The sequence below is a fragment of the Choristoneura fumiferana genome, chromosome 4 (assembly GCF_025370935.1).
Source record: "Choristoneura fumiferana chromosome 4, NRCan_CFum_1, whole genome shotgun sequence".
Lineage (NCBI taxonomy): Eukaryota > Metazoa > Arthropoda > Insecta > Lepidoptera > Tortricidae > Choristoneura > Choristoneura fumiferana.
In genome coordinates this window covers 8,395,821-8,420,066 of record NC_133475.1, presented here as the reverse complement: position 1 = coordinate 8,420,066, position 24,246 = coordinate 8,395,821, and the positions used below count along the sequence as shown (strand labels likewise).

Below are 24,246 nucleotides of genomic sequence, written 5' to 3'. Positions count from 1 at the left end.
ACAAGTTGAAAATAAACTTCGAGCCTCACACTAATTCACTAATTTGAGTCGTTAAAAGTGGAGAAAGTAGTAAGAGTAGTTATCAACGTAGGAACTGTTGTAAAACAATTACCCTACCAAGGTGCATCGCACCATAAGCTAAGAGCTACAATGAGATTTTATGTTTATTTTATCAAAAGAGGTAAGGTTTAGATCAGAGATTGATTTGCTAATGTGTGGGCGATTTTTTATGTAACTTTTTTGTTTTTCCTTTTTGTACAATAAAGAGTATAAACAAAAAAACAAACAAAACGAACTAACGGAAGAGGAAGCAGTACTCCAAAATACACAGTTTGAAATTGTCTAGAGATAAAACGCGTTAAATTTTTTTTTCTTAAAACACTTAATAAACATCAAACAACCGTCAAGAATTAGTTTTCTGATAATTAAATGAGAGGAATATAAATATCACACGAGCTAAATTTTTTTTTTTTTTAGGTATTGTCTATTTATTTCACATAAAACCAAACGTGTTCAATAAGTAAACGACCTAAAATTAGTATAAGAATGTGTTTCTTCAAAAAAAAAAAAATAGTATTTTTGAGATTTAAAATTTCGACGAAATGAATCTTCGTTTAGCTCAATCCTAAGTACCTACTAATATTATATAAATGAAATATTTTACATTTCGATATTCGGTCGCGAATTACCTACATACGACCGCGACCACAACACGCGTCACGCGGTTCGTTCGATCCACTGCTTGGTATGAATTAAGTAATATGAAGCACTGACGGATGCAAGCGACGCTTTCATACTAAGCAGTGGGTCGCGCGATCCAGTCGCGGTCGCAGGTCGCAGTCGTCAACATTGGGATGATACCTTAAGATGCAAACGTTTATACTTACCTATCCTTTCAAAGCAAACGGATACTAAGAAACTATAATAGGTTTTACTTGTTCAGATACTGCCTGCGGAAAGTAATATCGCTGGAAACTAACAGAAAAGATCTCCAAAGCGTTTCATATCGTTTTCCAGTTAAGTTTGTATTGAAACTGCATCTACAGAATTATATTGAATAGTCAGTTGCAGAGCTCAAAACCTTGTAAATAAACAGAACTATTGAACTGAATAGACTTTGAAAGTCTCAATCCAGTATGAAGTTTGTTTGCTAAACAGGGGGTTTTAGTATGCAAAACAGTTTCGCATACAAGTTTCCGGGCAGATTCGAATAATTTTAAAGAGTCATTATCAGGTGGGTCATTATTCAACAGTTTATTTATTCCGTATAATTCCGTAGGCACATTTTCGTTGACACGGTAGAAGATTATGTTACAGTTTCCAGGTTATCTAGTAGGAGTACATGACGTCTAAAAAATAATCGAAAATGTCATCAAGTTCTTAGGTCATTCATAAATAAACGTGACCACGGAAATGAGTCAGTTAAACGCTCGAGTCCGGGTAGGGTGACAAATGTAACAAAGTTGTAACTTTAGTCAGGTTTAATATGAATTGAGACTTGTGTTGAAGTTCCCAAGCGGTTACTTGATCTTAATCCAGTGAAGATTATCATTGTAATGGAGAGAAAGGCTTGAATAATACTAGTTTCAAACGTTAGCAGCACTTTGCGTATGTTATTATTAGATACGATCTGACTTAAACGTTATTGTACAAAATTGTTACACACTTGGTGTTACCGAATTACATTACATAATTAAACAATCTACTGTTCTATCTAACGTGATCTTTTAACCCCCTGTTTCACCATTCTCTGTCAATTTCCTGTTATTTTATGCGACCTGTATAAATATGTCTTTGTTTGTTATGATCGAATAAACATCACAAAATATTTTCCGCATTTTTAGTAGGGAACCCTACACTGCTCGAGGCCAGACAGGCTTGGTTGGCCGCTTTTTTTTAGTAATTTAATGCTTAAAAAATTACATAAAAGTAAGTGAAGAAATATATTTACCATATTGCTACTATACTCGTGATGATATCCGCAGTAGAACTAAGGTTACCGACATAGCCCGAAGAATTGCGAAACTAAAGTGGCAGTGGGCGGGGCACATTGCTCGCAGGACGGATGGCCGATGGGGCCAGAAGGTTCTCGAATGGCGTCCGCGGACCGGGAGACGAGCTGTCGGTAGACCTCCAACAAGATGGAGTGACGACTTGGTTAAGATCGCGGGATCGCGGTGGATGCGGAAAGCACAAGACCGGTCTGAGTGGAGAGCCTTGGGGGAGGCCTATGTCCAGCAGTGGACGTCTTTCGGCTGACATGATGATGACTATACTCGTACGAACGCGCGATCAAACATATTGAACTCGAATAGGTGTTCTAACTGACAATCGTGTGATCCTGCGATTGTCAGTTAGGATGATCGCGCATTCGCGTTCTATTAGGACGATGCCTTCAAGTTTTTTAACCGACTTCAAAGTCGGAGGTTCTCTATTCAACTGTATGTTTTCTTAAATCGTCGTTAATGTGTGATTAAAAATTAATTGACGTCTCAGAAAGCGGCAGTATGCTTCCTAATGTCTCGTCTGCATCGTGCCCCCGTGGCCTGTTCTCACGCCTCTATGCATTGTGTCGATGTGGATTAAGGCTTCGCATCCACCAAAGCCTTAGTGACCTAGTGTTTGATCTATGGCCTCTCAAGCAGTGAATAGTGGGATTTAAAGGGCTCTCCTCAGAGTATTTCGAAATTATTGAGCAAAATAACATTTGCAATTTTACCATGTGCTTTTCCGTAAATGTAGGAAACAGCTAGGTTTTTAGAATTAACATTTAATTCTAAATTATTTAACAACTTTGTTAATGTAAAACTTAAGTTTTTCATGTGCAAATACCTAACTGACGTATGTTCCCATTAGTGTTCCTATTCAAAGACAATTCCGATTTTAAAACTAACTTATGCCTAGTCCTCTCATTTTGAGAAGTTTGTTCGAATCAGTGTGACGTAAATTATAATATAGTCCGGAAATGATGGATAAGAAAATGCAATAAATCTGTTTGAGGCAGCTAAGCTATGTGCGCAGATAAAACTCACCAATTTTATCGCACAGTTTCGTTATTGTTCGATCTTTTCCTCGCATATCGCTTACCATCTCACACAGCTCTGGTGGATGGCCTAGACGCGTGTGAGTTGCGGCGTTCTTTGACTGATAACAATTAATTATAGATGTTCACATGACGTTTAGTTTTGAAGAGTTTGATTGTAGGTAGATTTATATTGTATTATTGATTAAAATAGGGAAGTGAATACGCTGAGCGCACAGAAACTTCGCTTTTTTTTAGAAAGCGACCCAAACATTCTTTACAAGTTTATTAGAACATTTTGTGTTAATATTTGTCTTGATTAAGTAAACCATGTAAATAATTGAGTAGGTGTACTGCTATCCCTCGCAGACATCAAACTTTTAGGAATTCGTATTCTTGGAAATATTTTTTATTCTCCGGTAAACATAATTAATGAACACTTAGGGTAGTTACTTAAGCATGAAACTGAAGTTAATTTTTAAAACGGAAAAGTAGCTTTGTTCATCACAACTTCGCAAGTAAATATTTTCGGGAAATCGACCAAAGAAGTGGTAAGAGAAAAATGTAAGACGTTCTTTGTGATGTGAGTAAGCTACTGGGAATTTAAAGTAGTTAGCTAATATTATTAAAGTTTTTTTTTATTAGTCTGTTATGTCCCACGGCTGGGCAAAGGCATTCCCTTTCTCTTTCTACGCGTCTCTACCCTAACAATCCTGCCAATTTGAGTCGATATACGTTCCAAATCGTCCCGTCATCTGCTTTTTGGCCTGAGGGGCTACTACGAAACTCGAAAATCGAAGTTCGTATCGCACCGTCCCTTTCACTCGCGTATTAAATGACATAAGCGTCAGCGGGACGGTAACATATGAAGTTCGAGTTTTGCAATTCGTAGTATAGGGCCTTATCTGTGGTGATTTTTGCCCAGCGATCTGGGTGTATGTGGCATTGTTAAAGTTAGAAGAACTTTAGATTAGTCTTATTACTCGTATAGTTACAATTTGAGATTAATACCTACAACCCTAAATTTAATGGTAGAATAAGTTGTTGTTAAGAAACTATTTTAAAAACAAGTTTTTTTTCCTACTGGACCGTATTTTTTGTTGATCGTATGATAAATTGCCAGCTTATCTACGTTTTCATATCAAATTTCAAGTTAATTAAGTTTTTGTATAGTAATATATTATTGTTTTTTTTGTGTTTGGTGGTGGCACTTTTGGGACCGTAAATAAATCATTTTTCTTTCTTTCTTTCTTTCACTATAAGTGGGCAAAAATTGGAATTCCAATTGCGATAAAGCTTGTAAAAAGACTCCGAAATCGATCATCTACCGTGTAGGGATCGTATGCTAGCCGTGTCACTAAAAATTACAAGGACGATTATAAGACAGATTACCTAGCGACATTGCCATTAAATAAATTTACATTTCAATTCAAGATCAAAGCCGTAAAATCACACCCGAAAAGACATGTCACTCGTAACATCTGTCTAACCAACGAAATAAATCCGGCTCCAATTTTAGGTACAGTTCAGCTGTCTGCATCCAGGCCACGGCCCCGTAGTTTCTCACCGTCCCAATACGTAACCGCAACATTTTGCGATCAAAGGAGATTAGCCGCGACACTTCCATTGTTTTCGGTCGCGATAATTTGTAACGATAAACCAGGATTGCTCAATGCGGGCAATGTTGGCACAATTTTAATTGCCGTTTAATTAATGTTGGTAGCGTCATTATCAAAAGATACGGTTGATGCCTATTGTTTAATTAATTATCGATGTGTTTTCCGCCGATTCACCTTTTGATTTTAATGTTAACTTCGCCATATTTTAACGCATTGTTATTGTACATGTGATGACTGTGATGTATTATAATTTAGATTTTTAGTCAAAATAGGTTACCACACTAAATAGCCAGACGAAACTTTTCATCCAGTGTATATACTTTTTGTCAAATAACTATAAACATGGCAACCTAAATTAAGTGTCAGAATGGAAGATTAACAACAGAAATGCCATAATGTGGCCATAATGTAATGCGAAGCGCGTAGAACACGAACGCCGGCGTGAATAGTGCTAATCCCATTTTACTGTTTATTGCTCATTTAAATATGGTTTTCGGTCCCACATTCCGTTACGAAGCCGAATCGGGGCGAGACGCTCATAATTGACCATTGTCACAATGGGAAATCTGCGGGCAAATGACCTCCTTAATATTGCCCGGCTAAAACAGGTGGTTTTCGAAATATTGTCTCACGCTTTGAAATTTACTCATTGAGCAAGTATGAGAACTACGTTAAGAAGATAATTGTAGCAGTTAGGTTTTTGAGTTGAGACATATGGATGGAAAGATCGAGATGAAAAATCAACATAGTATGACTGTGTCGTGGTCAAGAGCTTTTGTCATATCAACAAACTTTAACGATCAGTGATGTATGGACTCAAACTTGACATTGAATGACATGAAACGAAAATGTTTATCGCACAGCCAATGAACCTTACATTCCGACCCCCAAACTAGGTAATGAAATGACCTGTGTCTTGGGGAACAGTGTATGATGATGACATTATTCAGCTCTTAGACAATAGTTATCTACTTACTTAATGCGTATTTATTAATATTATTTTATAAATGCGTATTTTCTATAGAACATTGTTGATAAATTTGTAATATAAATGAATTTAGGAAACATTGTAGCATCCATGTAATCTTAAATATGTTATTTAAGGCGACTTGAACACGAAGATTAACTTTGATCGCTTCAGTTATCGGCGGCTCTTCTTGGCCGAGCTTCATCAAAAGCAAATTATTCAAGGAATGTTGAAAATTCTCCAGATTATTCCAATTTACGCCGCTAAGTTTGTAAACGGATCTAACCAAGGAATTTCATTAAAAATAATCTTTGTTTCGATTTTTGAAAAATAATAGGTACACAAAAAGACATACAAAAAACATAAAAATGACATGCAACAAAAAAACAAGAATTAATTAGGGATTTTTGAAAGTCATCTTCATCGCTACCCTAAAACGACAGAACACCACACCCTCCGGCCAGAAGTCGGAGTGCAGGAACATCTGCTGGTACTTGTACTTGTGAAAATAATTTAAGTGTACCCTTATATATGTCGGCGGCCGATCGTAAAATCCGCCAGATCACGAAATTCCTAGGCATATCGTGAAACGCCGCCATTTCATGATATGCCTAAACGTTGGCCAGGCATATCACGATGTGCCTGAGAAATAATACGGCAGATCGATTAGAGCAACGCATTCGTCGATATTCCTAGCTCTATACCGGGCACATCGTAAAATAGTTTCTTTTTTGGCCACTGGTGGCGCTGCGTATGCAATGGCGGCCGTGACCAGCTGACCGGTCGTGTTTGTTTAGCGCGTGAAAAATGTCGGCGTTGCAACCAAATGATCTTTAAACCGAAACTAGTGATTGAATTCAAATAATAAGTGCAAAAGAAGCTTTTGAACATCAGCTCCGTTCTTTTTATGTGAATCAAACGTATTCTGTGCACAATGTGAAAAAACCATGGACGTCTGCCCGTATTTTATAGAGGTTAGTATTTTGTTGATAAATAAAGTATTCACTAGTTGTTACTTATTTATATAGAAAAATTTAGGTACGACGAGCGAAGCGAGGAGTGGTTAGTTTTAATTGTGATCACGACGCACGAGCCGAGCGAGCGAAGCGAGCGTGCCGCGGCAGCGGCCGGCGAAGTGCCAGAACCGATATGGCGGCGTTTCATGATATGCCTAGGAATTTCATGATCTGCCTAAACTGGCCAAATCATGAAATGGCGGCGCTTCATGATATGCCTAGGAATTTCATGATCTGCCTAAACGTCACTAGGCAAATCGTTAAACGGTGAGTTTTGAACGATATGGCGGATGTCCCTTAGCCAATTCATGAAATGGCGGCATTTCACGATATGCCTAGGAATTTCGTGATCTGGCGGATTTTACGATCGGCCGCCGACATATACATACTTAGAGGATAATCTTATTCTAAATATACTTTTTTATTAAATATTAGATATCTAAAAATACCAGTTACATTTTTCCGCAAATATTGCCTTCACATGCCTTACTCGACCGAGATTAAATATGGTTCAAAGACGTTTTACTTTCCGAAACGTATACTGTATGTTGAGTACCGCGAGTTAATGCTAGCAACAAACTAAGGCGTGCCTCTTCGATTGGCGGATAGAAAGAAATCGATTTACACCCAAGTCTGAACATTAAGGTCAGACCAATCATTCACCTGCCTATGACGATGACAAATGCGGTTGCTTCCTGCTAAAAATATCGGATTCTAGCTCTACGTTCGGTAAACAGAACGGGGCTAACGATCCGAAACACCGTTACCTGTATATAAGGACAACGGACGACCAAAGTTGTCCTGAATATTAATTTGATTGTCCAATATCTTTGTGTGGACATAACGTCAAAAAACAATAATAACTCAAGTAAATTAAGGAAGAATCTACTCTACGACAAGCACTGAGGACTTCAACGTATTTTAGATAACGCAGTTATGTGTTTCTGCGGTAGGCGGTTTTTATTTGGAATGTCAAATATTTTGATGGCTTTTGTTTATTTTCATATGCCGTACGGATTAAGCCAGGTTTTATTTAGATAAGAACCGTTAAAACCGTAAAAGTAGTGGGTCAAATAGTATAAGTGCTAGTTACTAATCTGTAAGGTTTCTGACTTTATTATGCTACGCTGAAGCTATTTTTGTTGACCCTGTTGTTACTGTACAGTTATCCGCTATACCAGAAATAGTAATGGGTGGACCGATAATAGTTTTTTGTCGAGGCACTCTGCCTTAGATTTGTATAATTCTGACCATGAATGTATTTTCGGTAAAAAAATATATCGGTACCGTAAAACGAGGCTACTTTTCACCGATTTTTGCGCCAAATTTCGTAATCTTTGCTTTATTTGAAAAATTATTATGCTGTGGTATGTTCATATATGTATTTATGTAAAGTAGATCAATTTATTGGGTACCGGGACTTCGACCTGCAAGACATTTAAACAAAATACAGAACTGGAGCATAGTTACCCAGTGGGGGGCAAAGTAGCCTCGTTTTACGGTATCTATGTGGATGAGATGATGGGTTGGGTACCTAATAATTTCAATTCACAAAGAAATCATAGCAATATTGCGATGCGATTAAATATTTTACCGTATTCCTCGTAGTACTACTATTTTTCATACCGTCGAACCAAAATATTTGTATTGAAATTACCACTGCATTATGTTTTATGCGAGTAGTTATTTTGTATAAACGCTGATGCAGGTGAGCAAGCAAACATGCCAGTGCATAAATGAACGCAATTAACCCATACAGATTTTAATTAATTATTCGGATTATTCAATCAACAATGCATCGGGAGTTCTGTATTTTCGGTTTAAAACTTCGTTTATTTAGCCTGAAAACTTTTTGCCACCTTTTTTTATTAAGTACCTACGTGTGCATGTTGTTTTCAAATTTTGCAAGTCAAAATCCATCCCCTTCTAGAGATAGGATTGACTTGACATTTGGTACGGTTTTGTAGATGGCATGATAAAAAAGTACAGCCAACAAAAAGTACCCACAGCCAGCAAAAAGGCTTGTATTAAAAGGACATGTTCCAATATTTTCTACCAGGCGGTCTATCCTTATGTAAATTAGCTTGTAACGCACTAATAGCGTTAGCACTTTCGTGTAATATAATAGTCATATAACAGGGTTAAGGCAGCTTAACGTTATGCATTGACGCTACGAACCACTGCTACGTTTGATATGTATATTGTTCTACATACATAACACAACGCTTAGTCGCGCTACACACGACCGGTGATCGTAACTTCAAAATAAGAACGACACCCTGGTAGCCTTGGGGGCTACTACGAGTTTCGAAATTAGAAATTCGTATCGTACCGTTCCTCTCACTCTCGTATTAAATGATATTAGCGCCAGCAGGACGGCAAGATACTAAGTTCGAATTTTGCACTTCGTAGTATAGGGCCTGGCACAGCTGGATAAGTCGACCGGGGGATCCTTTCGACTGCCATAATTTTGTAAGTCATAATGTAATGTTTGTCATAATTATTGTTAGTCATAATTTTTTTCCCGCTCAAACCGTACACTTTTCATAATTTTTTAAATGGTCATCTGTAGAACTCTATAGGTTAGGTTAAGTTTGTTCTGAAAACTAAATGGTTTCAGAGAAAAAAAAGAGTCATGTCAAACATTACATTATGACTAACACTTTTCTACCAGTCGATATAGACCCGTCGACCGGGTGTGGCCGACAATCGAATAGGACAGTGAAACATCGAACTCATTCGTTATGTACATTTTGCATGAAGGTCGGATGCAGATGTTGGAGGTTGGAGGATAGCCCTTTTGGTTACAATGCAATTAGAGAGGGTGAAACATTTTGTTGACACAGAGTGAAAAATAAAAGCGGACACATCGGTAATGAATGGGATTCAATGATACTAAGAATTTGTGGAAGGATATACCAGGTACTTGAAATGTAGTTGCCTGTAGTAGCCGTGTAGCTTAGTGGTTTGACATAATAATATAGTCCTCCTTTTTAGTGAAGGCGAACATAGCGAAGCTGCATACAGCTGAAATGCAATGGAGGTGTGTGGGAAGTTCTCAATCAGCGCTGGGCCAATTTAAGAGGAGGCCTGTGGCCTGAGGATGGATAGCTATAGCCCGAAGACCACGATGATAACTAAATCAGATAAGATGTTATTTGTTTCACTTAAATTGACAAACAAGAGGTTTTCACACCCAGAAGGAATCCAGCTGGGCCATCTGATGCAATCATTACGTGATTAATCGTATAAGATGCCTACCGGAAAAAGTTGATTGACAAACGCATCGTCCGATTGATTGCAATAATTATTGTGAATGTTCACCGGCGAGAATTGATTGGTTGCCGAATATTCACTTTCACATCAAGACGTGGGCCGTGTGAGATAATATGATTCGAAGAAAGTGAGAGGCGCTTTTTCTTTGCACAAACTGTTTGAGCACTTACTCGAAGATGGGCTAATGTTGGACGGACAATAGGAAGTAATAACGCATTCCGCTTCCGTTCGGCTTTTGCTTTCGAAAAGCGTTTTCGTACAATACTAACAGCTTTCCTAAGCGGTTGACAAACAGATTAAATTACGGCTCTTTCCCGCAGCGACGATTAATTGACACCACTTTAGAATGTTTTCTGAGTAATTTTTAGTTCGAAATTATCTTGAGACTGAGTGGCATATCAATCTCTGAATAAGATGATTTTAAAACACGTATTTCACCACTAAAATATGATATTTATCACGTCCAATAATTGAATACTACGAAAAATTGTTTAGTTTTTAACAATTAGTACTTAGTTATTAATTTCTCATCTGGGTAGTAATTGATAAATCAACTTTAGTCGAGCGAAGAAACACTACTGATGCCATTAATCTTCAAATACAAAAAGACCGTTTAAACGTTGCTTTCTCGAGTCTAGCTTCCTATTTTTCATTTTTATCTTTAACTTCAAGTAGTTTCTTTGAAATCTGCGTCTAAGAACAGTAATGCACCATCACACATTTTAGATAGTTTGGATAGATTTAAAATTAGTGTGTTTAAATTATTAAAGTTAGTAGAAAAAACTAGTATAGTTACGTAGCTGCATCAAAGGGGGTGGTCAGTAATGGCAAGATTGACGTCAATTGGATTTCCCGTTATTTCGTTTGCTCAAATACTTGATCTACGAGTTATACTGGAACATAGCTATTCTACTGAACTGTTTAAATAAAAGCATTAATTTTTTTTACTGGAATGTTATTTAAAGAAAGCACGAACATAAAACCATAGAAAGCTTATTAAAATTTATCCTGTATGCTTTAGCACAAAGTAAAATAATTTACATCGTTACATTACTTAAGCACTCGCATTCCACCCAAAACAAAGTGATTCCAGCCAAGTTTTAGCGAAATTGGTATAATAAAAATTAACTAAGTAATTCCAGTCACAAAAATACACAAAATAGCTATTTTTGTCTCTTCTCCGCCGTCGCAATATTAAATTTGTTGCCGCAGTTATTAACTTCATTCGTTTAAGTTACCGACTTTTTGTCTTATTTTAAGTGTCGTTCTGAAGTTTCAGGAATCATTTAAGAGAAATGTACTTATTAAACAAATAACAAAGAAAACCATTTATTTCAGAAACTTAAATATAATTTGTTAGTAGAAAGGTTGACTTATAATACTAGGTATGTTAGTTAATCATAATAAAAAAAATGTTAATTAAAATTTTGAGGCTTTAAGTATTTTTTTTATTTCAAATAACTTACCCTCACACATCTGTGCAGTGAAAACTGTTTAAAATGTCACTAAAACGGTTGCTATCGCAGAAAGTGGGTGCAACCCGAGCAGTTTGTCTTGCAAGCTGCACATTTTATTACCAGAAGTGTTTATCAACATACGGCTTGTGATACACTGTCTGACCCACTTCGCTATTGTAACTGTATCCAGCAATCTGTTCTCCAAATACCGCTGGACGTAGCGTAACAGATGGCCAGAGCTCGCGCCACAGAAATCCGCTGCAATAGCTCGATATATCTCCCGCCCATAGTACTGGGCAAGTCTAATTCGGACACTTACCAGTTTGTTGCCAAAATAAGTTTCAAATTAACGCTGTTTTGGCAAGAAAATGGCTACACTTAAACTCGTTCAGCTGTTTTAAATTCTAGACCAAACTTTACTTCTAAAACCGAATTATTCTCCATTGTTTTAAAAGGACTGTCTGGTTATAAATCTAAAGAAGCACTAGAAGTAGAAGTTTGGAGTTGATACATGTATTTTAAGGCTTAATTCGCAATCTGTGCAGTGTTGATGTTAGCTGTGCTAATGTAAGCTAATCTAATTAATTCATCTGAAGACGAAACTGTGCGAGCTTTAGGTGTTCGTTAGCATGTTAGGATTAGCGCATTGCTTTGACACACAGTGAAATCTAGCCTCGCATTCGCGCTGCCAGTCCTAACTTAGTGTTTAGTAAACATGTTTGATGATCTATGCAAAGCTAGTCTCAGCCTTATCACGTATGTCGGCGTCGCTTCGTTAATCAAGCTCGCTCAGCCGAGCTGCTAACGGAACGCAACGCAACTGTTTGTGTAGATTGAGGAGAAATAACGTCTTTATATTTATTTTTCATATTTTATAAATAATGCGTAGGTAATTAAAGTGATATACCTTGATGCTTGTCACGCGGATACAATTGTTCACGTTCGATATACGAGAAGAGAAAAGAAAGAAAATGGTAGAAAAAGACCCAGTAGATGGTACAAAAACGTGAAATACAAAATATATTAGCAATACTAATTGGTTACCGATTCAGTAAGGTATTTGAAAACGATAAATCACTGACCAGCAAAAAGCTGAGCACTCACGACTTCCGTCGTAATAAAATTCGACGATCACGAAGCACATACCATCTGCCAGATCTGCCGTTCAATCGTTAGGAACGTATCAAGCTGATCTCATCATTAGCTCATTTTCTTGAATACATACATCACTGAGCAATATCTATTTATGTTTTATTAAAGCGCATTCGAAACTCATACGTGGTCCGTGCTGCAAACGCACACGTACTCGAAACATACGTGACGGCCGCCTAAAACGGTACGCCGGCTTCTCATTGTCAGTGTCACTCGTCCATTGACTGCTTTACAGTTAGGTTGGTACCCCTTGTTCCTATTCCCTCTCCTTATATGGAGCCTGGGGACGTGCCTTCCATATTCATAATTCAATAGGTACGAAGGGAAAAAGACGCCGAGAATGGCGCCGGATGAAAGGAAAATAGAGTTTCTCATATTTTTAAAAGAATTTCTATTTGTACTTAGTTATACACATGTAAGTTCAGTTTTAACTTAAGACAAGAGTAGTGGATTAACGTCGAGAAAGCCATGTAGTCGGACATTAAGTAGGTGTTTCCGTGGCCGGACAAGACCTAAGACTTAGGCGGTACTTAGGTTTAAGGTTTTTGTAGGTCAGTAGGTTGTGTTCGCTCGTACTTCCTGCGGTGGTAGTTAATGGCAGCATTATGAACAATTATCTTGTATCTCCCTTATTAGATTCGTGAAACGACGTGAGTGGTATCGACTGGTAATTAGCGGGTCGCGAGAAAGCTATTGCGAGATCTACATCAATAGAAATTAGCCCGTCTCAGGCGGATTCTTTAAACCACCTGTTAACGGTATACGCTATGTTTTGTTTTCTTTTATTGAAGTCTCATTTTGATCTATGAAATTTAGAACTAAATAGAGGACTGAACCTTTGCTTCTTCGTTTATTTTCAAAAGTGTTTACTGCGTTACTTTCTGCAATAAAACCCGTGCTATATGAGTGCTTATAAGAAGTAACCAGACGAGGAAAAGGTAAGTATTTAGTTCCAGATATGTCTCCGTGGTATTTTCCATTTAAACTTGCAAGTCCAGTGGCGCGGAAGGAGGCTCATTCTTGTCTTAAACGACCGGCGCAATTCTATTAACAGACATAAATCTAGTTAGAAAATGGGAAGTCAACACACGGAAACATGCCGTATGGTTCTCTTAGAGTAAAAGTATTTTTAGTAGAGCATAAAATAAACAACTTAATCCATACTAAATAGTTAAAAGATGTCCGGAGCGTTTGCGAAGTTTAAAGCTAGGAAACGATATTTCGTAGCTAAGACGGGTTTTAAAACTTAAAAGTATTTAAAGACATTTTGGTTGAGATATGTTCAAGTATGCTGGAGGTTTCTCCTAAATAAATATTAATTATAATAACATTCATTATTGCCAATGTCTTAAAAATATAAAGTTGAATTACAAGTTTCATAGATAAGTGTGTGACAGCGATATTTTAAAGAGCCTTTATTTCTATTTCTGTTGAGTCACGACCCCAAAAAGTAAAAGTCGGTACTCAAATAGTTGGACACGAAGATCCAAACGAAAGTAAGCCGGAGAAGACGAAATATAAAACCGGCCAAGAGCGTGTCGGACACGCCCAAGATAGGGTTCCGTGGCCATTACGAAAAAAAAAAACAAGTAATATTATGTGCGTTATAACACAATTAAAACACTTACTACAGTCTAAAAAATCTTTTACCAGAAAAAGAGCGTATCTTCACGGCACTTACGTCCTTTTGTTGAGAAGCGCAGTTTTTCGGCAATAACTCAAAAACGCTATATACGATCATGTTGAAACCAATTTTCGTTGAAAGTATTTATTTTTATATTTATTATTATAGTTACGTTTCCATATTTTTTGGACAAACGGTTTACATTTGGTGGTAGGACCTTGTGAAAGGTCCGCCCGGATTGCTACCACCATCTTGCTCGCTAATCCTGCCGTGAAGCAGCAGTGCTTGCACTGTTGTGTTTCGGCGTGGAGAGTAAGACAGCCGGTGAAATTATTGGCACTTGAGGTATCCCATCTCAGACCTCTAGGTTGGCAACGCATCTGCAATACCCCTGGTGTTGCAGATGTTTATGGGCGGTGGTGATCTCTTACCATCAGGAGACCCACTTGCTCGTTTGCCATCCAGTCAAATAAAAATAAAAAAACATGGTAGAGGCGGGGGACACAATTTTTGCTACTTTGGGAGCGATTATTTCCGGAAATCTTCACTTAATCAAAAAAGTTTTTGAGAAACCTTACTATCTTTTCAAAAGAGCTGTCGAACTATGTGCCACACGATGATGCGAGTTTAAAATATTTTTTTTAATTTCTATTACGTGTATGGAGTACCCCCCCTATAAATATTTATTTTTGTAATTTAACTACAAAACTAAATAGCGGCTTTGACAAGACATCTGTACTCCAAATTTCATTGATATACATCTGTGTTTTTCGAGTAAAATGCCTGTGATGTGACATACGGACGGATGGACAGACAGACAGACGGACTTGATGAAACTATTGAGGTTCCGTTTTTGCCATTTTGGCTCCGGAACCCTAAAAAGGCGTTTTGCTGCGCTTCTATAAACATTAGTAAGCGCGTAATGAGTGCTTTAAAAAGTTTGAAAACATAAAGACCCCGTTTAGAATCCACGTACGTAGCGAATTTAGTGGTTGCCCGAGGACATAACGAAATGTAGGTAACTAAATTTTTGCTTTTGTTTGAATTTCATTTCAACCCGGCTACATTTTAATGTGGCACTTAGGCACGTTTTAGAGTTCCCGAGTAAGTGTCGTTAAACAATACAATACAATACAATACAATAACTCTTTATTGCACACCAATACAGTAAACAGTACAGAGAAAACAAGTATATACATAGAGATTTTCAAGGTAAGCAATAGGCGGCCTTATCGCTTCAGAGCGATCTCTTCCAGGCAACCTTTACAATGGACAGAAATAAGGAATACATTTTAGCAGGTGGTGCAATTTACAGTAGATTATAGCTGTATCAAGAATACATAAAACTAACACATACAATACACATACACAACAAATCTAAACAGATAGATAGGTAGATAGATACCATAACAACACATAAATAAGCTAACTATAACATTTATACGCAAGATGACAGGTAGTGCTCCCTAAGCATAGACCTAAAGATAGGCAAGGACTTTGCGCGCCTCAAGTCTATCGGTAGGGAGTTCCACAACCGAGTGGCCTGGACAGTGTAAGAATAAACATAGAATTTAGAGTTTGAAAGTGGGACAGTAAGGAGGAAGTTCTGAGAGCAACGAACAGAAGTAACATAGCTAAATCGCTCTTGAGGTAGCAAGGAGTTGCAGGGTAAAGAGAATGCCGTAGAGAAGATGGAGAATGTGAGAGTTTCGGCGAAAGCGGATGGGGAGCCACCTGAGCTGTGATCGGAAATTAGAAACATGATCATATTTACGTAGGCCAAATATGAACCGAATGCACAGATTTTGAATTCGCTCAAGTTTATTCAAGTGCTCTTCTAAAAGATCGGGATAACAAATGTCAGCATAATCGAAAATAGGGTGCAGTAAAGTCTGTGCAAGCGCAACCTTGGTAGCAAATGGAAGGAAATTCTGAAGGCGTCTTAGGGATCCCATCGCAGCAAACACCTTCCTGCTAATCTCACATACATATGGAGTCCATGACAGAGTGCGGTCCAAGATAACACCCAGATTTTTTTTTTTTTTTTTTTTTTTTTGAAACAATGCCGAGTTGAAATATTTACTTTATTATTATGTGTTTTATCGCATGTTGTTAGTTACATTACTTAACATTTATCTTTATGTTCGTTGAATCTATGTTGAAATAAGCAACCTTACGCTTTCTACGTAACCTTAATCGCGGAGGGAAACCAATGTAGTGTGTTTCCTAAAGGATGCGCCAAATAAAGCGAGCAGGCTTCCCCTACACGGCAGGTGGCGAAATTATTATAAGCACCACTTTCCGTTCGATGAACCGACACCGTTAGTTGTTTTACGCATTTAGCGTTCGCCGCCGGCTGCGACATGGCACAAATAACAAATGCCTGCCAATTGGTCGCTGCTCGTGCCAGTTTTGCTGGTCTGTCATGATTCGGCCAATTCGCTTTTGCCATTCGTCTTCATTCATTATGGTCTTCTCAATAGCATTCTTAGCTTGTGGTTAATTATATATTATCTTAACTTAGTGGCACACCTAAGTACTTATGATGAAACTTTTTTTTTACAAAAAACAGCCAATTAAGAGTCGGATTCGCGCATCGAGGGTTCCGTACAATTTTCTAAGTAGGTATGCCAAATTATATGCTTCAACGGCTATATCTATAAATATTCAGTATCAGCAGAGCCCTGCTTCTAAGCAAAATGTGCGGAGTGGAGGGTCCTTTTAATTTTGTAAAAAAGGCTGTCATTGGTGGTTTCTCATCCCTTTGTATTCCAATATTATTCGAATCAACAAATGAAGTGTTTATTTATTCAACTAGCTTTAAATAATGATACCAACAACGGCCAACTTTAATGGCTCATCCGAGGCTTAATCTCGACTTAAATAACTTCGACATTTCGGCCACATTGCAGCGGCCGTGGTCACGAGAAGAATGAAAAGAAAAAAAATGATAGGAAATGGTGAAATGAAATGGTAGATAAAACTACCTAGGTACTTCATTCTTCCCGTGAACCTTCCTCCTTCCTCCTTTCATTCCTCCTAAACCTAACGGTTTAGTTAAAAGTCGAGATAATTGTAGCAATATTAATTTGTGATTACGTCCCGGATCTGCTATAAAAAAGAACACCTCTTTTGCAAAATAAACAAAATATTAGAATATTAATAAAAGAATACCTACGTGTAAATTGTATGTATTTATAAAATCTATACGTATCGGTCAAGTAGGCTTTAGAGAGAGAATGCACTAACGGTTATAAGGAATCGCTACATGTTTGGGCCAATCAACTTTTTTACCCACACTAATCTGTCCGGGACATTTTTCAAACAACAAACATGATTTTTCTGTAATTTAATAGATGATGTACATGAATACATGCCATCCTACGTAAGTTCAACCTAATTAAATCGTGAAATATCTTGTTGGAAGTACGATTTTTTGGTAACGCCAGAGACAATTTTGGTAACGCAGGGACGCCCAAACTATGGGTAAAATAGTTGATCGGCCCGTTTACTTATTAATAGAACCCAATCTCAGACACCGGTGGTCGTGATATTGTTTGCGGAAATATGCCCATTTCACTTGCTAGATTACGACAGAAGTAGAGCAATGTTGCTGTGATAATAGAGTGCGCTTTATAAGTATATTTAGAAACTGACTCTGCTGAATTCAAATCTTAAATTTTAAGATATTATTTTAACAGTTTTTATTAGCGTTCTTTTTCAGTACTGGGGAGAGATTGCTTTTGTATTTTAACTATTAAAATATAAAGTACTTTGTGTCTGGCCCCGTACCACAAAAGTTACAAGGGTTATAATTTCACATTATTGTCATATTGAATGTACGACATTTTCACATAATTTTGCTTTTGCATTTATTAACGTAATCTATTGAACACTATTTTTTCAAACACGCACCTAAATATAAATACGGTCTTTAAATGTATTTGAAGCTGTAGTATTTGAAATACTATTCGTAACTACAAACTACATCAGCATCAGTTATTTGAATGACCAATCACTAATTACGTATTTTCATTACAAGTAATTTAAATACTGCCTAACCCTCTCTAAGCCTTTGACTACTTTCTACTAATATTATAAGATTTAGACGTTGCTGTTATAATAATATAGGTATTTACTTATAAAGAAAATTATATATTTAACTTTCTGTTTTCAAGACGCTAACTACCGTCATTATATTTATTAGTTCCATAAGAAAGCAGATACTATGGTAAAAGTACGATACCACATTATTATTCAAAAGCGACAATCGCGAACGCATCCGCTCGTTTCGCGCGTTTTTGCGACGCCATTTTGTGTTCCTGGGCTGACGCGGTGCGGCATCGTTTGATGGTAAAAGTGAAAACAGCAATGGTAAATGGCAAAGTGACTAACGAGGTAATAGGGGCTTCCTGCTTACTCTACGTCGCCGTCTAAGGACAGATTTTTTTATAAAACGACTTCCCAGACAGACATGTTGCAAGAATGTGACTGTCAGTTATGTCCACTTTAAAGTTAGAAAACTTCTTCGCCACTCGTGAGTCAAGAAACGGGTGAACAAAAGACTATCTACATAAATTCTCTTTTAAAACTTCTGAAAGGGGTAAATGCAAATTAACAGCATCTCAGATTGCGATTCAAAGTTTCCAGTACAAGTTCCTTAACTTTGTATCTGGTATGAATGCGTGGCAGAACAGTGGAACGACAAGTTTGCAGTTTCTGACGCTAAGCTGAGTCTTTCTTGTTTGTTTCGTCTAGCCGCACGACGAACTTTTGGTAAACACTGATTGCAGTACGGATACTTTTAACATTAAATTGCAGTTCATCGAAGGAACAAACTCTGAATCTGAGAGGACTGATTTTTAAAATAATATCGGTGAAAATAGTATTCGAAACTGAAGAAAAATTGTGTTGCTTTAGAAATGCGAGTAGTTCACAAGTAGAGTAAGTAGTTGAAATGTGACATATTTTCATACATGTAAATTAAAACCTGCGTCTGAAACTTTTACTAGGTACCTAAGTAGGTTTCCAATTTAGATAAGTGCCTATATTCATAGAGCAACTACAATATCGATGGTGGAAGTCTCAATTGGCGTAAGGGACAAAATACCGAAAATCACTTTTAAACATAGAAAATTAGAGTTTTTTTTTCTCTGTCGATTGGTAGTATTCAAGTTACGATACGCCCCTTACTTTTGCTGTTATCAACATTTATTATTTTAAAATAAAATAGCTTAAGGGACATGATATAAAATATTTGAGCTGAAAATGGCGTAAATGTATTATTTTTTTAATATTTGGGTCGTAAGGGGCTGTGGCAGTCTCATATGTCCTTTACGACTCGACTCATGACGTTAAAAAAAAACCCAACAAATATAATAAAAGGGCGTATGGGTCAATTATTGTTTCATTGTCCTTTACACCCCAACATTTTATAACGAATAAGATAAAAATGCAAGAAGTTGTTGGGCGTAACCTTACCGCCTGTACCTATTTCTTGTACCTAACATCAAAATACTAACTCGTCTACCTACCTTCCACGCTCCCAGCGTTTGCGCATTGCACATTCGGTCAGTCGTGTCAGACACGTCAAACACGTAGGACGTATTTGATTGCCTACGTTTGTTCTTTGTCAACGCGCGTATTTTTTTATAAGATGCCAAAAGCAAAACAAAAAAAGAAGATTAAGTTGATGGATCCCTAACGCGCTGCTGACGTCGAGCTAACATTTCCGTAATGGAATTTCAGTCAAGGATGTTGAGGTAAATTTCTCTTAGCTACTTTGTTTATTTTAAGCTACTAAGTTACAGATCCTAATAAAGGGAGCCTGTGCCCAGCAGTGGGACGTATATAGGCCGAGATGATGATGCATACATAATAATAATTGGCCTGTATAATTAATTATGTATGTTGAGGGTTAAAAATGGTATAATCGGAACGTCGTAAGGGACATTAAAAAACAGCAATTTATAAAATAATAAATACTTTTATGGGCGTAAGGGGTATAAAAAGCAAGAGCTAGAGTAAATTGTCGGTCGTAAGGGGCAGTAGCAAACAGACATTTAAAAAAAAGGTGTAATTGGTACGTCGTAAGGGGCATTAAACAACAGCAACTTATAAAATAAAGAATACTCTTATGGGCGTAAGGGACATCAAAAGCTAAAACTAGAGTAAATTGTTAGTCGTAAGGGACAGTAACAAACAGACATTTTAAAAATTGAGGTTACTTTATGGGTGTAAGGGGCACTTAAAGCAAAATACCTTGCTTGCTTCTTTTTAGTTCATTAAAATACCTTGTTAATGTTAGGTCGTAGGAGGCATCAAAACAGATGGTTTTTAGAACTTGTAGTGAATGAAACAACAACTCAAGCAAGCATACTCCCAAATGTGCAAGAAATAGTGCAAGCAAGCGTGCAAGAAAGCATGCAAGCAAGCATGCAAGCAAGCAAACAAGCAAGCATGTACCTAAGTAACCACCTAAGCAGGCTTGCAAGTGAGCATGTAATTTTGTCAATCAAATCAACAAACATGCAATTTTATCGGCCTGGGTTAGATGAACATCGCGGGTTACCCCGATCTCGCGATGACCGGTCTATGGTATCTCCTCCAGCGCTCATGAAGCGGGCTGGCGTCCCACTCCCTCACAGCTGCAATCAGTGTGTTAGAGGAAGCATAAATAGTGCAAGCATGCATGCAAGCAAGCGTGACGCCAGAAGGCAAGCATGCATGCAAACAACAAATCAAGCAAGAATACTCCCAAATGTGCAAGAAAATGTTCATCATGTCAGCCGAAAGACGTCCACTACTGGACATAGGCCTCCCCCAAGGCTCTCCACTCAGACCGGTCTTGTGCTTTCCGCATCCACCGCGATCCCGCGATCTTAACCAAATCGTCGCTCCATCTTGTTGGAGGCCTACCGACAGCTCGTCTCCCGGTCCGCGGACGCCATTCGAGAACCTTCTGGCCCCATCGGCCATCCGTCCTGCGAGCAATGTGCCCCGCCCACTGCCACTTTAGTTTCGCAATTCTTCGGGCTATGTCGGTAACCTTAGTTCTACTGCGGATATCATCATTTCTAATTCTATCCCGCAGAGAAACCCCGAGCATACCCCTTTCCATAGCCCTCTGAGTGACTTTGAGTTTTATCATGAGGCCCATCGTTAGCGCCCACGTCTCAGATCCGTATGTCATCACTGGCAACACACACTGGTCAAAGACTTTTGACTTCAAACACTGCGGTAATTTGGACGAAAAGACACTGCGAAGCTTCCCGAACGCTGCCCAGCCGAGTCGGATTCGACGAGTGATCTCTTTCTCAAAGTTGGACCTACCTAACTGGACCGTTTGTCCCAGGTATACATAGTCGTCAACAACTTCGAGCGCAGAGTCTCCGACTATTACGGGAGTTGGTACAACATGGACATTAGACATGACTTTCGTCTTGTCCATGTTCATTTTCAGGCCAACTCGGTCGGAAACTCTACTGAGGTCAGCGAGCATAGCACCGAGGTCCTCCATGGTCTCAGCCATGACTACAATGTCGTCGGCGAATCGAAGATGAGTGAAGTACTCGCCATTAATGTTGATGCCTCGTCCTTTCCAGACCAAAACCTTAAAAGCATCCTCCAATGCAGCGGTGAACAGTTTCGGAGAGATCACATCTCCTTGCCTGACTCCCCGCTGCAGAGGAATAGGCTTCGTGCTCTGATCCTGTAATCGGACGGACATAGTGGCGTTTTCGTACAGACACTTTAACACTTCGATATATCGATAGTCAACTTGGCACCGCTGGAGAGCCTGCAGCATAGCCCAAGTCTCGATCGAATCGAAGGCTTTCTCGTAGTCCACAAATACAAGGCAAAGGGGGAGGTTATACTCTTCAGTCTTCTGTATAACCTGCCGCAGCGCATGTATGTGGTCTACGGTACTATAGCCTTTTCGGAAGCCGGCTTCCGAAAGAAAATGTTACAAATTACATATTTTTTAAGGGGACGTGCAAAATTATGGCTTTTGCGCGTTATTTTAAATAATTAAAGTGGTTCTTTGAGTTAATTCACTATTTTTTTTAATTTTTGTACAGGAACTTACGTCCAAATATGTAGCAAATAAAATATAAAATGTCCTATAAGACCAAAAATCGGTTACTACATTATTTATTTATTTACGGTTTATGGGTGTAAGGGGCTATGACACCTGTATGTCACGGGCGTAAGGGACAGCTATTTTTCTTATTAAGCTTTTTACGAAAATGTCTATAGTTTCACGTTGAAAAGCAAGAAAATTCAAGATTTTACGTAATTATAACGTCCTGCTAAGTTAAACCATAACAATGCTGTTAGGGTTTGAAAATTGCCAAAAACTTCTTTTCGCTCTCCTGAAAAGTAGCATTTTGTCCCTTACGTCAATTGAGACTTCCACCATCGATATAGATCTATTAATTCAGGAATTATTTATTTTTAAAGTATGCAATCACACTAATATTATAACTGCGAAATATTGTAAGTCTGTTTGATAGTTTGTTTATTTGTTTGTTTGTTTGTTACTTCATCATGTCTAAACCACTGAAACGATTTAGATTAAATTCGGTATAGGTACAGATAGTTTGAGTCCCGGAGAAAAACATAGGATAGTTTTTATCCCGAAAAATTGTATAGTTCCCGAGGGATAGCGATAAACGAATTAACGGATAGCGTTTAATAAAATTAAGTCTTGTGAAATAAGTTTTGCAATTTAGCACTGTTTATGACAGAATGTATTAGTCTGACAGGTTTCTCTCAAAGTGGCCACATCATGTTTAATGCGGAGGTTTTTAACTTAGTACACAATTATAAACACTACATTTTTTACTAAACTTTGTGTCTGATTGAAGATGTTATCTGCAAATAGAAGTTATTCCGATACCGTTGCTGAAAGCTTTTAAAACATTTTGTGAATTCCAGAGACGGCTAGCTCGCGCATGTTTTTCTCGTTGGTCCTTCATTATCAATATCCTTCCATTAACCTAGTTAGAAAGCAACTCGCAGCTTCTCTTGATGAACCAGCAATGTGGTTATATTGCAGATTCTAGGAAATATGAGGTTAATATTATATGTTAAGTCGGCGACAACGCAAAGTTTCGCAAAGTTGATAGCCTCTTTTAATTCGCCTTCATGCCTCTACTAACGGACGATACGCATTATGCACAGGCTCAAGATTGTAGATTGACCAATAAACTTGGTGGTGAGTTTAAGTAATACACACTCAGTAACAGAACGGTATAGCTTAGACTAAAGTGAAACAAGCGGTTTATAAGGGACAAGTTTCCATTTCTAAAGATAGACGCTGGATGCAGTGACTAAGAAACTGTTATTGTTGGTGCCGTATGTAGTTTGTATGGTTATTTAAATTAAAAATCGACGATTTAAAAATACTCATTCTAATCAATCCAGGTAATGAATATTCGACGAAATGAAACAATATGAAACGTTGACTTTTAAATGACATTCGAATGTATGTCGATTTCAAGGGTAAACCGTCATTGAATCAAACATGCTTAGCAATGGAAGTCTACATACTAATGACGATACGAGACGATGCTTAGATTATGTATCCCTCTTACTATTCAAGTACATAATCCTCTATAAAGAAATTAAGTTAACTGGAATAGACTATATGCCATAAAAATCTAACCTTGCGGTCTATGAAAATAAATCGAATACAATTTAATTTCTAAGCCTGAATGGCTTCGAGAAAAGTATGGTACGGCCGTGCCTTTTGTTTCGTTTTGCTCAACTTGGCACGGCAGTGCCCCCAGATGCAAATGATTACTTCAAATTCTGTTTTAATCTAATACATACACACACACACAAACATCACGCCTGTATTCCCAAATGGGATAGGCAGAGCACACGAAACGATACCGCTTCGGAGCCACTTTTAGCAATTTTAGGTTTTAAGTTTGACAAAAACGGTACAATAGTGACAGGTTGCTAGCCTGTCGCCTACGGTGTTAATCTAATAAAATTTGCATAATGAAGAAGGTGACTCGGCGATCCGTTGGCGGACTGGCTGGTCTGTGTGTCCATCTCACACGCCCGTTGGACATGCAAAGAAGGGGTTTTTATATCAATTAT

At 37.9% G+C, this 24,246-nt stretch overlaps 1 protein-coding gene across 3 annotated transcripts in view; it reads right to left on the bottom strand.

The window, feature by feature from the left end:
• The window catches only part of uif (sushi, von Willebrand factor type A, EGF and pentraxin domain-containing protein uif), a 99,960-nt gene that overhangs the window by 56,391 nt on the left and 19,323 nt on the right, over positions 1-24,246 (bottom strand). The window lies entirely within an intron of this gene.